The sequence below is a fragment of the Neofelis nebulosa genome, chromosome 18, assembly GCF_028018385.1.
Source record: "Neofelis nebulosa isolate mNeoNeb1 chromosome 18, mNeoNeb1.pri, whole genome shotgun sequence".
NCBI lineage: Eukaryota > Metazoa > Chordata > Mammalia > Carnivora > Felidae > Neofelis > Neofelis nebulosa.
Genome location: NC_080799.1, coordinates 23,599,155 through 23,616,432, shown reverse-complemented (window position 1 = coordinate 23,616,432; position 17,278 = coordinate 23,599,155). Strand labels below are relative to the sequence as shown.

General features: G+C 47.8%; 1 long non-coding RNA gene across 1 annotated transcript in view; it reads left to right on the top strand.

The window, feature by feature from the left end:
* Nucleotides 1-10,193, top strand: part of LOC131501021 (uncharacterized) — a 28,119-nt gene extending 17,926 nt beyond the window's left edge. Inside the window, exon 2 of the long non-coding RNA XR_009256580.1 lies at nucleotides 9,815-10,193. This is a non-coding gene — a long non-coding RNA (uncharacterized LOC131501021). The remainder of the gene's footprint in view (nucleotides 1-9,814) is intronic.
* Nucleotides 10,194-17,278: the final 7,085 nt, after the last annotated feature.

The following is a 17,278-nucleotide window of genomic DNA, read 5'->3' as shown; positions in this document are numbered from 1 at the left end:
CAGTATCCAGCCAAACCCAAGTCCACAGGGCTCCCGTGACGTCCGGTATCTTTGTTCACGGGAAGGCATGGAGGACCCGAATGGACAGGTAAGCCAGCACTACCCCAGGCTCTTTGACACTAAGGTGGCTCCTCCATTAGCTGGTGGACCAGGAAAGAGTGAGGCTGTCTTAGGGCTGAGACGAGGGCTCGGCGGAATTAAGATAATATTGAGACCGATGCCTCAACTCCGTCCCAAACTATAAATACCTCGCTGGCGAGATCCCCGAGGCAATTGTAAATACAAAGGTTAAAGGGAATTATGAAATTCCAGCACGATTTCAGTATAATTTGGACGTGAGCCCCAAATGCCAGAGTGGACCATGTGGACATGCCACCTGGAGGGTACAGGTGGAGCCTGTCATCTTCAGGGTCCTCTGTCTCCCCCTCAGCCTAAGCCCAAATGACGCCACCAGCTGGCCATCCATATGGGACAAGGCATCGAAGGAATGAGAGCACATATACGCAGAAGGACAGAGAGACAGAGAGAGAGCTGGGCAGACGTTTTCCCTCGTGGGACTGCATTTTGGACCCTGCCTTCCATGAGAGGTAGAAAGTGGAAGCGAGACTTCAGAGATCTGTACTGATTACCTTCGGTTGCGTCGTGGACACTGTCCTGGTCTAGCACCTGATCGGATTAGAAACATCCCCTTTCAAGAGCCGGGACTGTGTGAAAAGCAAACTCCAATGTGGCGACTCTAGAGCACTGCAGGAAAGAGGTTGCCTCTCTTCGTCTCCTGGGCACAAATTACCAAACACTTGGTGGCTTAAGAAAACCACAGACTTGTTAGTTACAGTTCTGGAAGTCAGAAGTGCCACCGTGGCCTCACCGGGTATCAGCAGGGCTCTGTTCTCTCTGGAGGCCCTGGGAGAGAACCTGTTTCCTTGCCTCTTCCAGCTTCTAGAGGCTTCCACATCCCTCGGCTCGTGGCCCCGTCCCCTATCTTCAGAGCAAAGGCCCTTCTTGTGCTGTCAGCTCTCCGTTCTCGGTCTTCTGCCTCCTTCCTCCGCTTGCAGAACTTGCGTAATTACGCCGGGCCCCCTACAGGATGGAGATCATCTCCCCGTCTCAAGGTCAGCTCACTGGCAATCTTAATTTCATCTTTGACTTGCTCCCCCTTTGCCATGTAAACCTGACCTATTCACAAGAATTAGGAAGCAGGCGTCTTTGGGAGGCCATTATCCTGCCTCTCGCGTTGCCCAACCCACAGAATGGCCATTTTGGCACTTCTGACCCCACCCTTTTCCCTGGGATGACAAAAGGCAAACCAGAGGAACCTTTCCGGGGACCAAGGTCAACGATTTGGATGCACCAAATTAAAGGGACTGACGCCCTGGAAAGCAGGCACCCAAGAGTGGTCTCAAAGCAAACGTCTTAGCATCCCTGATTCAGTATTTATTGCCTCCTGTACGAAGTGGGGTCAGCCACCAACGGACCCCACAGAATGGGTGTGAGGTTTGCCCGATTCAAAAGTCTGTGTGGCTAAGTATGAATGCCGGGGCAAGCTCTCCCTCTGGACCTGCCCTCACCATTGTGTTTCCTGTGTTAGACTCTCCGTACCACATTTCCCAGGCTTTCTGTTTCACAAGCTGCTGGAAGCAAATAATCACTTCTGTCTTCAGTTCCAGAACATTCATCGCCTTGTGTACTCCATGCAATTTTCCAAATCACAAGCTAATTAAATACTCCAGCAAAGGGCTAAGAGTAGATTAAACATTGATGTGGGCATCCATCGATTGGCGCATTTCCTTGACTCCTGGCACAGTGTATCAATAATATTAAATAATCTCTTAATAAAACGTCCTCCTCGTGATACCTCCCCCCCCCTTCGCTCTCTCTGAAAATGCAATTGCATAGGAAATAAACACTCTTTGTAAATGGCCATCAAGAAACGCCAAATAGGGTGGAAGGGATGGGGTAAGCGGAGTTCTGGTACACGCGCTTGATTGTATTACAGTCGAAATAAATCCGGACAAACTACCCCGGACAGCACTAATTCGGGATGCGTGGATGCCTGTGGGTTATATTTTTCCCCTTTATTTCTTAACAGGACCTGCCTGTTCGGTTCAGCAGGGATTCAAAAACATTTACTCGATGCCTCATTGCAAGAGCAAACATTGTACTCAGCAACGTTCTACGTCAGGTGCTGGTGCTAAGCTATGCTGACCCCCGATGTCCCAGGTAGTTCCTTCCAAGCATCTTAGGATCCAGGCCCTAGCGTCATGCTGTCACACCAAAGACATTGGGGCTTGGAGACGCCAGGAAATCTGCTCTTTCTCGGCCATACAGAGAGTAGTCATTGGTAGCAGCAGGATTTTTTTTCCGGGTCTGTCTGATTCAGGAGCTGCATTTCTTTTCTTAATGTTTATTTTTGAGAGAGAGAGACAGAGCGTGAGTGGGGAAGGGACAGAGAGAGAGAGGGAGACACAGAATGTGAAGCCGGCTCCAGGCTCCGAGCTGTCGGCACAGACCCCGACGCGGGGCTCGAACTCACGGACCGCGAGATCACGACCTGAGCCGGGGTAGGACGCTTAACCGACTGAGCCACCCAGGCGCCCCCACGGGAGATGCATTTCTAACCACTGCACAACGTTACCTACTTCATGCCAGACCCTCGCCTGGGAGTCTGAGATGCAGTTGTGAATCGCAGGAGGTCCTTGTCGCGGAAAAAGCTGTAACCCTACTGGGTTGACATCCTATTGGTACTTCAAAAAAAAAAAAAATGTGTTTATTTGAATGAGTTGCATGGTCCCGAATTGCAAAAAAAAAAATATGAAAGGGTACACAGCGAAAAGTGAGTGTCCCTTTCATCCTGTTCTAGAGCCCCTAGCTATTTACCTTCTCATTAAATAGCAGAAAACGGGGCGCCTGGGTGGCGCAGTCGGTTAAGCGTCCGACTTCAGCCAGGTCACGATCTCGCGGTCCGTGAGTTCGAGCCCCGCGTCAGGCTCTGGGCTGATGGCTCAGAGCCTGGAGCCTGTTTCCGATTCTGTGTCTCCCTCTCTCTCTCTGCCCCTCCCCCGTTCATGCTCTGTCTCTCTCTGTCCCAAAAATAAATAAAAAACGTTGAAAAAAAAATTAAATAGCAGAAAACGAGTACTCCCCTCCTCCTTTCGCAACCAGGAAACACTGTTGAAGCGAATGGAACGTGTAAACGAGATTGAAAGGTGACGCCGAGCGTCCCGTGTTCATCACGCGCTACGGACGCTGAGCAGGGCAGGGCCAAGTTGAACCACAAGGTCAGGCCACCAAGACGCGGCGGGAGCCTCAAACCCAGGCTCAAAGGAAAAGAAGGCGAGGCCCACCGGCCGCGGGGGGTCAAACGGTTCTACCATCGCGGTGGCTCAATGGCGGCAGTTTGTTTCCCGGGCGACGAGGGTCTGTGCCCCACATTCAGGGGCTCAGGTTGCTTCCGTCCTGGGGAGGCGTAGCAGGTGGTTTCCCTGGCGGGGTGGATGATTATGCGGGAGGGTGTTATGGGCACGCGGAAGAATGCCACGTATCACTTCTGCCCACATCCCCTGGGGCCGAGTTTAGCTACATGGTGCTCACTGCACAGAGGTCTGGAAATTGGAACCCAGGTGTGCTTCCCGGAGGAAGAGGAAACAGGGGGACCTCAGAACCAGCCCTCTACTTTCTGGATCCTGCTCAAGCCCAGATGCCGTGAGTGCAAATAGGCGATGAAAAGTCTGGATGTGGTCTCTTGGGAGACCGTGGGGGGTGGGGGGGGGCGCAATACAAGTCCCCAGCTGAACAGGGAGTCGGGAGCGGGACCCCTGTGCAGGAAGGGAGATGGAGACAGGTACAGCCTGAGGAATGTCTTTCGGCAGGATAACTCTTATTTCTTTGAGCCCAGAATGCCTCAGTGATGGACATTTCTTGAGAGGACGAAGCTTTCTAATGCTTGGCTTTAGAGCACGTAAGAGATCAAACTGTTCCTAAAAATAATTGGGAAGTGTTTTGTGTACTTAAGATAAGGGAATGCTATAGATGAGAGAGAGAGAGAGAGAGAGAGAGGTTGATAGTGATGTATATTTATACAAAGTTTGTATGTAAGATATTGCGTATATATAAAACTCAGAATACAGCGAAACCTTGGTTTGTGAGCACGATTCGTTCTGGAAACGGGCTTGTAATCCAAAGCGCTTGTGCAGCAAAACCAGCTTCAAGAACCATTGGCTCAGTTGTGATCATGTGACGCTGGGCGTCACGTAGGACTCGCGTTGCAAGACAGGCTCGTTTATCAAGTTAAAATTTATTAGAAATGCTCATTTTGTGGAAAGCTTGCAGAACAGGCTACTCACAGTCCAAGGTTTTATATTCTGATAGGGGTATTGAGATGTCCAGGAGGTGTAAGGGGACGAATCTACACAGTACATGTGATTGGACTCCCAGGACAGACAAGGATAAGGGCGCCTCCTGGTTTCTCTGCTCGCTGCATGTGCCGCCTTGGGCCAGTGTCTCGATGTCTCTGCGTGCTAACCGCCTGTGGAATCGCTTCATCCATCACCTCCCGCGAGCAAATTCCGGAGATGTGCCACTGTCCTCATTCTCTGTCCATCCCCTACCCAGCAGCTGCATTGATATTTTTTAAATTTTATCTTAAAGGGAAGGGGGTGCTGGGACAGGGGCCGAGGGAGGAGAGAGAATCCCCAGCAGGCTCCATGCTCAGCCCTGAGCCTGATGTGGGGCTCGATTGAACCCTGGGATCACGATCTGAGTCGTAATCGAGAGTCAGACGCTCAACCAACCGAGCCACCTCGGCGCCACGCCCCCCCCTTTTTTTTTTTTACTTGCCGTGGTATTTTTAACGGTAAATTTGACCATGTATTTCTCCCAGGCCAGCACTTTGCTCAGTACTCTCTTGTGTTTACCCTCTGCTGGTCCAAGCACTTTGGAAAACAGTTGGCGATTCCTTATAAATTAAACCTACACTGGCCATATGGCCCAACCCCCCCCCCCCCCACTCCTAGGTGTGCGCGTAAACAGAAATGAAAACATATGTTCATTTAAAGACCCGTATGTTGGGGTGCCTGGGTGGCGCAGTCGGTTAAGCGTCCGACTTCAGCCAGGTCACGATCTCGCGGTCTGTGAGTTCGAGCCCCGCGTCAGGCTCTGGGCTGATGGCTCGGAGCCTGGAGCCTGTTTCTGATTCTGTGTCTCCCTCTCTCTCTGCCCCTCCCCCGTTCATGCTCTGTCTCTCTCTGTCCCAAAAATAAATAAAAAATGTTGAAAAAATAAAGACCCGTATGTGAAAGCTTATAGCGGCGTTATTCAAGACAGCGCAAAGCTGGAAACGACCAAAATATGTATCTACCCGCAGATAAATAGAAAAACAAATTATGGTATATCCATATAATGAAATATTCCTTAGTAATGAAACACACACACACACACACACACACGCGCAAAGCAGTGATAGTCACAGCGCGGATGAATCTCAAAAACATCCTGCTGAGCGAAGGTAGCCAGATCCAAAAAATGACACATTGTATCATTCGTTTATCTGAGGATCTAGAAAGCGCAAGCTCATCTAAGGTGACAGAAGGCGGACCCGAGGTTGCCTGGAGCGGAGGGAGGGGGTTGACCACAAAGGCAGCACAAGGGAACCTTCCCGGGGGATGGGAATATTCTGTATCTCAACCGGAGAGACAGTTACGGAGGTGTGGAGAGCTGGCAGAATGTACTGGACTGTGTACTTGAACTGGGAATATTTGATGGTATGGAGATTACACTTCAATAAGTTGACATTAAAGTAACCAGATTGAATCTCCCCGTGTGGTTTTTCCCTCTCATTCGGAATGACTTCCAAAGTCCTTACCACAGCTGCAAGGCTCGGAATTTATTCCTGTCCTGCACAGCATCTCGCCCCCAGTGCCCGGCACGCCGGCCTCCCTGCTGATTCTCAAACACCCACCTCCATGCCCTTGCCTTTCCAGAGCCTTCCACTTGGACAGCACCTTCCCTGGCTGCTGTCATGGCTGCTGTCTTCACCTCTCCAGGCACCTGCTCGCATGTCACGTCCTCAGAGCACCCTCTGATTCCCACTCCCATTTTTTTTTTTAATTTTAGAGTGAGAGCACAAGCTGGGGAAGGGGCAGAGGGAGAGAGAGACAGAGAGAGAGCATCTTAAGCAGGTCCCATATTCAGTCTGGAGCCCGACGCGAGGCTCGATCCTGCAACCCTGGGATGGTCATCTGAGCCGAAATCAAGAGTTGGATGCTCAACCAACTGCACCGCTCAGGTGCCCCTGATTCCCCCTTTCTGTCACTCACAATACCTGGAGTCTATTTTAAGCTGGCCTCATGCAGCTTATCGCAACCTGAAAATATGCCTAATGAATTTGGCGTCTGTTTTCCGGAGCTGGAATGAATGTTTTGTGAGGGCAGGCATGGTTTTTCATCTCCATAATCTCGACACCTGTTATAGTGCCTGGTGCATCATAGGGTCTCAACAAACATGTGCTCGATTTAGTAAAATATGAGTGTGCCCATACACATAAATACACATGCACATAGACACATGTATGTATATGCACGTATACGTATAATGTAAAGCACTAAGGGCTATGAAGAAAGACAGTGTGTGCATACGTGTGTATACGGGGGACATATTGGATGATGTACTCAATGAAAACATCTCTGAGGAGGTGACTTTTAAACAAAAACTCAAACGTAACAGGGGAGTGAATCGTGCAGATAGCTGGATGAGAACATTCCGGGCAGAGGAACCACAAGTGCAAAGGCCCTGAGGTTGGCATTCAGTAACGGTGAGGTCAGTGTATCTGAAACAGAACGAGTGCGCCCCCCACTCCCTGGCCCCCCCCATATGTCCTATCGGCGTGTAAGTTTCCTTTACATTGTTGCTCCTTTGATCATTTGAAGCCGTATATTCATGTAGTCGTCTGTCTCTTCTACCGGACTGTGAGTTCCACAAAGGGAAGACCGTGTCTGTTTTATTCAACAGGATGTATCTGCACCGACGGAGTGCCTGGCACAGGGTGGGGGGACGTTCGAGCACGTGGTGAAAGGTATGAACTGTTTCATGAAGGAGTGAGAGCGGGAGGAGAGGAGAGAGCGTCGCATTGGCCTGGACAAGGGACTCTTGGCTTCATGGCTTCAAATGGGAGCACCGGTGATCAGCTGGAGCGCGGGCCGCCTCGCGGTCCTGTGCAGAGTTGGGGGGGAAGGAATCGAGGAACCTCCTGGCTTTGATTACATGGTTTGGCCAGATGGCAAGCAAGGGCTTTCCCACTCAACTGAGACCCATGGGTGGTGCGGGCACAGCGGATTCTGCCACTCCGCCTGTCTCACTTGGTTACACGGGCACGTCGGGGGAGGCGTTTGAAGTAATGCACGGACCCCTGAGGCATTTTTCAGGGGGAGAAATATCCCACCCTATTCTGTCACCTCTCCTTTCAGCACAAGACCTTTCTTACTTGGAGAGTTATTTTTCCTGATAGCCAAAAAGTAAGAACGTATTACAATTAAACACCTGCGGGCACAGATAGACCCCCCCCCACACACACACGCACACACACACACACACACACACACACACACACCATTCATAAGTTACCACGTAAGAGATAAGCCCTGGTGATATTCTGTTGTACTGAATGCCACTCTTTTGGTGTGTGAGGATGAATCCTTTAAAACATATGAACATCACGGGGCGTCTGGGTGGCTCAGTCAGTTAAGTTACTGACTCTTGATTTTGGCTCAGGTCGTGATCTCGCAGTCGTGGGGTCGAGCCCCGCGTCAGGCTCCTTACTGCCTCACTGACAGCGTGGAGTCTGTTTGGGATTCTCTCTCTCCCTCTCTCCCTGCCCCTTCCCTGCTCCTCCTTTCTCTCTCTCCCTCTCTCTCTCTCTCTCTCAAAATAAACATTTACAAAAGAAATACGAACACCATACAAGAAATGCTATTCTGTAACATTTTTAAATGTTTATTTATTTTTGAGAGAGAGAGAGAGAGAGAGAGAGAGAGAGAGACAGAGTGTGAGCAGGGGAGGGGCAGACAGAGAGAGGGAGACACAGAATCCAAAGGAGGCTCCAGGCTCCGAGCTGTCAGCACAGAGCCCGACGCGGGGCTCGAACTCACGAACCCCGAGATCGTGGCCTGAGCCGAGGTCCGGACGCTCAACCGACTGAGCCACCCAGGCGCCCCTATTTGGTAACAAATTTAAGTAAAGAGCTTATCTTGATGACTTCTCTCACTGTTGAATAGCCTGCTAAACTCAAATTTCAAGGCTACTTCACAGAGGTGCTGTGAGTTTATTTAAGTCAATGCCCTGGTATTGAGTGTTTAGATTTGCTGTCACCGTGTTTATCCACAGCTGCCAGGGAAATCGCTGCCCACATCTTTTCTTCGCCATCTGTGTCCCTCACCTGGGGACAAAGTCGGAGAGGCCTGCTGGTGGGGAGAGGTTACGTCTGCCGTGTCGTTCTCCAGAGATGCCGAACCCTCTGTCCACCAAGCCTGCATTTCTCTTTTCCCCCAGGTCTCCCCAAATGTGTTACCTTTTTATTTTCGAATCACTTCTCCCGGAGCCAGTGATGGAACCATTCGTCCTCTGCTTGCTCACCAATACCGTAATTTTTATCAACAGGATGCATGCATGAGTGAGAAAACAGATCCAAAGAATTAATGATAACGTAGCAAAGAGCTCCCACCCCCTCTCCCCTGCATCTTACGTGTAGCGACCCATGGATTCCCTCCTAAGTTGTTGGGCTTATATTTCTCCTGATGGTTACCTCCTTATCTCATACGATAGAGACACTTACATTTGTTAATATCCCATATTTAGAAAATACTCGTTTCCTTGATATTAACACTTATACAACACTGTCTCCTTCTTCCCCAGCTTCCTGTTTCATCGTTACTTATAATTCCTTATTATTTCATTATTCCTTTTTGTTCTTCTGTTGGTTATTCTTTTTTTAAGGTTGTTGCTTAAAAGCTGAAACCTCTTAAGGTGTAAGGTGTTTTTTTTTTTTTAATTTTTTTTTTTAACGTTTATTTTTGAGACAGAGAGAGACAGAGCATGAACAGGGGAGGGGCAGAGAGAGAGAGGGAGATACAGAATCGGAAGCAGGCTCCAGGCTCCGAGCCGTCAGCACAGAGCCCGACGCGGGGCTCGAACTCACGGACCGCGAGATCGCGACCTGAGCTGAAGTCGGACGCTTAACCGACTGAGCCACCCAGGCACCCCTTAAGGTGTAAGGTTTTTTAAGCAATATAAACTGAATACAAATTGAGTTCAATTCATATGAATTGAATATATCCGTTTCATACGACAATATGAAATTCTGTCATAATTTCAAATGACAGAAAAGTTGTAAAAGTTTTGAAAAGATTCTCTGCATACCTTTCACCCAGATTCCACAAATAATATTCTTATTGGCTCTAAATATACTGACATCACCATACACATATGTAGATAAGCATACATATTACTGTTATTTAGTAGAAGCTTCTGAGCTGTTTGAAAGTTGCAAATGTGTTATACTTTTTGTTTCAATTATTTTTTTTTAGTTTTTATTTTTGAGAGAGAGAGAGAGAGAGCATGCACGAGGGCAGGGCAGAGACAGAGAGAGAGGGAGAGAATCCCAAGCAGGCTCCTCACTGTCAGTGCAGAGCCTGATGTGGGGGTCGATCCCATGAACCATGAGATCATGACCTGAGCCAAAACCAAGAGTCGGACACTTAACCGACTGAGCCACCCAGGTGCCCCTTCACTTCCACTTTAGATCGAATGTTTGTGTTCCCTCCAGCAGGCGAGGACACAAGAGTTTCCAGGTCACCACAACCTGACCACGCTGGCCCCCTGACTGTGGACTTCCAGCCTCCAGAACCGTGAGCTAGAAATTTCTGCCCTTCACAATCCCCCCCGTCTGTGATGTCGTGTTATGGCGGCCTCAACAGACAGCTTCTGAATACTTCAGTGTGAATTTCCCGAAAACCAGGCCATTCTCTTCCATAACCACGGTGCGGTGATCAAAATCAGGAAATGACACTGAATCATCACTATTATCTCATCTACAGATCTTACTCAAATTTCACCAATTGCCTGCTAATGTCCTTTATAGCACAACCAAGGAAAATTGGCTGCCTTTTTAACTGCAAATAATAAATACAGATCTCTGTTTCTTGTTTCATTTGCTTTATTCATCCTGTGCAACCTTTAATGAATGCCGTGGTTTCCTTCTGGTAGGACCCGGGCAACGCGAGTTAAGTCTATTCCTAGGTATTTTCTTGTCTTTTTTTATTCCTCGGTATTTCCATTTGTTTTGGCTGGTATTATTGTGAATGGGATCTATTAATCTTTTATATCGTACCTTGCTGAACCCTTGCATTAGTTCGAAGCGTGTGTTACCCAATTTTCTAAGGAGACAGCATATTACCTGCAGATAACGATAATTGCATCTCATCCCCACCGCCCTGAAATTTTAACTCGTTTCTTCGTCTCGTTCCTTTGGCATCGGCCACGAAATTAAGACACGCGTCATTCCAGGGGCGCCTGGGTGGCTTGGTCGGTTAAGCGTCCGACTTCAGCTCAGGTCACGATCTCACGGTCCGTGAGTTCGAGCCCTGCGTCGGGCTCTGTGCTGACAGCTCAGAGGCTGGAGCCTGTTTCAGATTCTGTGTCTCCCTCTCTCTCTGCTCCTCCCCTGTTCACGCTCTGTCTGTCTCTGTCTCAAAAATAAATAAACGTTAAAAAAAAATTAAAAAAAAAAAAAGACACGCATCATTCCAGTCAATTGTCTGAATGTTTTATTCGGAGAAGTTATAGATTCATAAGAAGTTGCAAAACATGGTACCAGGAGGCCCCCTGCGCCCTGCAATCTACCCCCCCGTCGTGTGGCCGTCTTTCCTGCCTGTAAGACACCAGCACACTCAGGAAGCTGGCATCGTTGATACAATCCACGAAGCGTTCAGATTCCGCTGTTTATAAACGCGCTCGTGTGTTCGCGTTTGTTCTAGGCCGCCCCCATCCTCTGTGTAGCTTCCTGTACCACCAGCGTCGTGCATTGACTTTTTTACATGAGCGAAAGGAAGCATATGTTCGGCCTGAGACCCTCCCAAAGATGTGTCAAGACATTGCACGGAGGTGTTCAAACCGCCCGAGAAACACAGGCACGTGCGTCGAACACGCGCAGATTTCGACGGGTAAATTCTTTCCGGGGTAATCCTCTGGTCAGCTCATCCAGCTACACCGGCGACGGTCTAAGACGAGAAAATGAAATGACCTAACCTTCCCAGACATACAAATTAACATTTCGCATTGGGTTAACTTTGTCGAGGGGGGGTTCGAGGAAAGAGAGACAAGATGCGAGAGGCTTGGGAAGAGCCTCTCCTGAACTGGGGAGAGATGAAGACCACGGCCACTGCCTCCACAGGCTTCTCATCTCTGCCCGTCGGTCCTTTCCGTCCTCCCCCTTCACCGATGCGAGGCCGTCTCCCGAGGATGCAGCCTCACCTACGAACTAGTCCAGGCAACAGGATTTCGTCTGGGTGTAATTGTGCCTCTAATTCTAATTTCTAGCGTTTGGCACAGCAAGAGATACCGCAACAAGCCAAAGGTCACCAAAGGAAACGCGCAGACACAGCTAAAGTGTGGGGCATTCTCCGAGGTCCTATGGGAGGTGCTCTTCCGAAAATGATGCGGAGAAAGGGGAACGCTTCGCGCTGCCGGTGGGAACACAAACTGGTGCGGCCACTCTGGAAAACAGTACGGAGGTTCCTCGAAAAACTAAAAATAGAACGACCCTACGATCCAGCCATGGCGCTACGAGGCATTTCTCCAAGGGATACAGGTGTGCTGTTTCCAAGGGACACATGCACCCCCATGTTTATGGCAGCACGATCGACAGTAGCCAAAGGATGGAAAGAGCCCACATGTCCATCAACAGATGAATGAATAAAGAAGATGGGGCATATACATGCAATGGAATACTACTCAGAGATGAAAAAAATGAAATCTTGCCATTGGCAACGACGTGGATGGAACTAGAGGGTATTATGCCAAGTGAATAAGTCGTTCAGAGAAAGACGTATGACTTCACTCGTAAGTGGAATTTGAGAAACTGAACAGGTGAACACAGGGGGAGGGAAGGAAAAATAAGACAAAAACAGAGAGGAAGGCAAACCATAGGAGACTCTTAAGTGCAGAGAATAAACTGAGGGCTGCTGGAGGGGAGGCGGGTGGGGGGATGGGTTAAATGGGCGACGGGCACGAAGGAGGGCACTTTTTGGGATGAGCACTGGGTGTCGTATGTAAGAGATGAATCACCGGGTTCTATTACTGAAGCCAAGACTACACTGTTAACTAACTTGAATTTACATTAAAAATAAATAAATGGGGGGGGGCGCCTGGGTGGCTCAGCATCGGACTTCGGTTCAGGTCATGATCTCGCGGTTTGTGGGTTTGAGCCCCGCGTCGGGCTCTGTGCTGACAGCTCAGAGCCCGGAGCCTGCTTCGGATTCTGCGCCTCCCTCTCTCTCCGCCCCTCGCCCGCTCATGCTCTGTCTCCCTCTGTCTCAAAGATAAATATAAACATTAAAAAAAATTTTTTTAATAAATAAAAACCAAATGGGACCTGTCACGACCACAAGGACCCTAATGAGAACTGATGGACCTAATGAGTCCCCCAGTGAGGACTAAGTATAATGTGGTCTTCGGGATAACTCAGGACAGAAAAAAGTTTCAAGGGAAAATCAGAAAATCTGAATAAAGTACAGACCTCAGTTGATAATAACGTACCCAGACTGGTTCACTCATTGTAAAACAAAGGACGATACTAAGTCAAGAAGGTGTGGGGGGTAAGAAAGCTCTCTGCTCTACCTTTTCTATTTCTCTGTAAATCTTAAACTATTCTCAAATTTAAAAACCATCAGAAGACAAACGGGCACGATTGGGAGACTTTTAAACAGGAGCTAAATATTGGACAGAGAGTAGTTATCAGTTTTATTGGGTTGGGTGATGGTGTTGAGTTATGAGGGAGACAGAATCCCAATAATTTTGGCAATGTGTGCCATAAGCTGTTAAGTATTTAAAGATAAAGTGGCTTGGGGTGGGAACTTACGTCAAAATGATTGAGCCTAAGTCTTACAGAATGATTGCCAATAGGTTAAACCTATTAGGTGAAAAGCCACTGGAGACTTTCTAATGGGTAGATTATAGAAATTAACTCCAGAATCTACTTAACATCATCAAAGGAGATGGACCGGGCATATGGGCTTCCCGATGATGAACCACATCAACACTGCTTACAGAATACTCTTGCCAGAAATCTAACCCGAATTCCATCAAGCCTCCCTAGCTCACTCCCAGTTTACAGGAGGTAAAAGTGAGGGAAGAATGTGTGAAATGGTATCACAGAATGGATTTAGCAAAATCCAGAATGTGGCAAGTTGCACAAGAGAAGTGACCTGGGCTTTTGAAACAAAGAAACACAGTGGAGAACCAAAAAGCAGGACAAACCAAAACAGGAAGAGAAAACCCAGAGCAAGGATTAGTCAAATACACTGTGGGGACCCCGGATGAATCCCAATTCAATGATAAGAACTGTAAAAACAGACAGGAGGAAGCAGGCGGGGGGGGGGGGGGGGGGGGGGGGGGGAGGGGGGGAGGGGTGGTGGGAGGGTAGAGCTCCGGTGATCTGAGCACAGACTATTTGGTACTATTTAGAAAATGTTCACTATTTTAGGTATGATAGTGACATCGTGTTTGTATTTTTATTTATTTGTTTTGAGAGAGACAGACATGCCAAGTGGGGGAGGGACAGAGAAAGAGGGAGACAGAATCCCAAGCAGGCTTCACAGTCAGCACAGAGCCCGATGTGGGGCTTGAACTCCCGAGACTGGGAGATCATGACCTGAGCCGAAACCAAGAGTCAGACGTTCAACCGATAGAGCCACCCAGGGGCCCCATATCTCGCAGAGACACGGACTGAACTACTTATAGGTGAAATCACACAACGTCTGGGATTTGCCTCAAAGCAATCCAGGACTGGGGCGAAAGAGGCATGGAGTGATTGGGGGAACAGGTGGATTGAGATTGTCCCCAGAATTGTCTGTGCTGAAGCTGGTGGGGTCCATCACGCCAGCGTCTCTGTTTTTATATACAGTAGGTACTTTACAAAATGAAATCCTTAAATAATGGCTCAGCCAATGGAAAGATGAGGCAAAGGCAAAAAAAAAAAAAAAAAAAAAGGCAAAAAAAAAAAAGACACACACAAAAAGCCAAATGTTAAAAAGCTGTTGGAATCCAGCTGCAGGTGAATCATATTCAATTATGAAATGTAGTACGCCTTCTAATTTTCTGCATATTTGATCATTTTCATAATCAAAAATTAAAAATGAATGACCGAGTAGAATAATAACACAAAAGTCAGGGAAACGACTGCCTTGCAGGGGGAGAAGGGGGGAGATGGGATCAGATAGGCATGTGGAGCTGCTAAGGTCCAGAAAATTTTCCATTTCCTAAAAAAGGAAGTGCACAGACATGTGTTTATTTTATCAATGTCTTATAAACTGTGAAGGTATGGTCTGTTCACCCTTCACTTTCATGTATGGCACGAAAAATTACAAAAATACATTTTCTCTTCCTTCTTTCCTTTCTTCCTTCCCTCCTTCCTTCCTTTTCTTCTATCCCCCTCTTCCTTCCTTCTTTTCTTCCTTTCCTTTCCTGTCCTGTCCCGTCATTTCCCTTTCCTTCCTTCCTTCCTCCCTTCCTCCCTCCCTCCCTCCCCTCTCTCTCTCTTCTTTCTTTCTTTTTTCTTTCTTCTTTCTTTCTTTCTCTCCTTTCTTTCTTTTCTTTCTTTCTTCTTTCTTTCTTTCCTTTCTTTCTTTTATTTCTTTCTTCTTTCCTTTCTTTCTTTTCTTTCTTTCTTTCTTTCTTTGTTTCTTTCTCTCCTTTCTTTCTTTTCTTTCTTTCTTTCTTTGTTTCTTTCTCTCCTTTCTTTCTTTTCTTTCTTTCTTTCTTTCTTTCTTTCTTTCTTTCTTTCTTTCTTTCTTCTTACAGAGGGTTTGAGATCCCCTGGCACCTCACCATGACATCAAGCTCCCGGGGAGTCTCTTACGTGTCCTGCTGTAAATCGGGGCTGGCTTAGGAACTGGACGGGGAAGGTGATCTCACACTTCTGCTTCCTTTTCTTGGAGAAGATGAGGGAGGGTTATTGGTGGTGGGAATTCAGTCAGGACTAACCAAGGCAAGGAATATCCATCATAGATGTGACACTGTTAGATTTGTGACCCACCCTTCCACCTGTCCTTCCGTCCTTCCTTCTTTCCGTTCTTCCTCACCCTCTCCTTCCCTCCCTCTCTCCTTCTCTTTCTTTCTTTTTAAATGAAGTTGAGTTTCAAAAAACTCCAACTAGCTTTCCATCTTCCTGAGAGGACGGGTTTAACCCTTATTAATTTTGTGAGAATAAGAACGAGGCTTTTTTGTGAATTGTGAAAATACCATGAGAGCAGGCAGCCTCCCTTGGTCTGATTAAAGGGGAAAGACGTCACACGGAGAATGTGGCCAACAGGAGGCTGGGATAGGGTCAGTCACAGAGGAGACACAGGACAGCCAGCCAGCCAAGGGACAGAGACCTGGGCCCCGGGCTGGACCCCTGATTCTAACATGAGGGAGGACCTACCAGAATGTTCACTTTTTCTTGCTGTGCGACCCCTGATCCTACTCTGAATGGCACTTTTCTCTCCCATAGATGTAAATCAAGTCCTGCCAACTATAGGGGACAGACCAAGAAACCAGAGGAGTGAAATAGTTAACTGAAGAGTGTGTGCCTCATCTACCTGGGCAGGTAGGACTCAGCTGCAACAGCCACAGAGACCCAGCCTTTGTTTTTCATCTCAGGAAACTCGGAATCTGACGTTTGAAAGTGAAATATCCCTATTTCGCATGTTGGCACATAATTCGATTTAAAAAGAAAACAACAGCAACAACAACAAAACCAAAAAGCAAAAAGCAAACACAGTAAAGCCACTTAAAAAAAATCACCTTTGATTAAAGATGGGCTTCCGTTGGGGCGCCTGGGTGGCTCAGGTCATGATCTCATGGTTCATGAGTTCGAGCCCCGCGTCAGGCTCCGTGCTGACAGCTCGGAGCCCGGAGCCCGCTTCGGATTCTGTGTCTCCCCCTCTCTCTGCCCCTCCCCTGCTCATGCTCTGTCTCTCCCTGTCTCAAAAGTAAATAAATAGAAACATTAAAAAAAATTTTTAAAAAGGATGTACTGGATAATACCTGAAGAACCTCCCCAATGTTAACAACCTGCATGAAAACAATTTGGCTTCGAGGTTAAGGAGACATGCTGGGGACCCAGAAAGACGTCGGTTCAAATGGTAGCTCTTCCCCTTCTGGCTGTGTGACATCGGAAAAGGCCCTCAACTTCTCTGAGCTTCTGTTTCCTCCCCTGAGACCGTGTAGCTGCCAGAATGAAAGGAGGACGTGTGCACACAGGTGCCTGGCACACAGGACGTGCTTGGCACACAGGACGTGCTCGATAAATGGCACTGATTATAACTCTTGACTTTCACCCAGATATGTTAGCTGCATACTTTTGAATCTGGAGGACTTTACGCAAACAGATAATTGGAGGAACTTTTGCTTGCATGATGAGTTCCTCAGGAAAGCATAGCAGAAAATTCCATGGGGGGAGGCTCAGCCATTGTGTGGACGATGCAGAGCGGTGTCCCGGAATCTGCTGCGGGCTATGTTCCGCTCTGGAGTTCATCTCTTGATCCCAAAGACTGAGGATCTGAAGACTTGAGGTCCTGTGGGTAACAAAAAAATGGAGCAGATGCCTACGACGAAGCTAAGACCAACTCGATCTTCGATTTAAAAATATATTAAGTACTTTCTTTCTTTCTTTTTTTTTTTTTTTGGTAGCTTTAGATTTGCAGAATCGTCTTCAAGACCCTACAGAAACTTCCCGTATATACTCATCCAGTGTCCCCTATTGTTAACATGTTACATCACCACGGTGCATTTGTCACGACGGAAAACCAACATCGGTGCATTAGTATTAACTAAATTCCAGATTCCATTTCGATGTCACTGGTTATTTTTTTTTTCCTGTTAATAATACCTCTTGCTGTTCCAGGAGGCAATCAGAGGTACTCCATCGCTTTTCACCATCCCCTTTCCCCCTACCTTCTCTGATCTGTCCCAATTTCTTAGTCTTTCCTTGCTTTTCGTGACCTGACAACCTTGAGGGTACTGGCCAGGC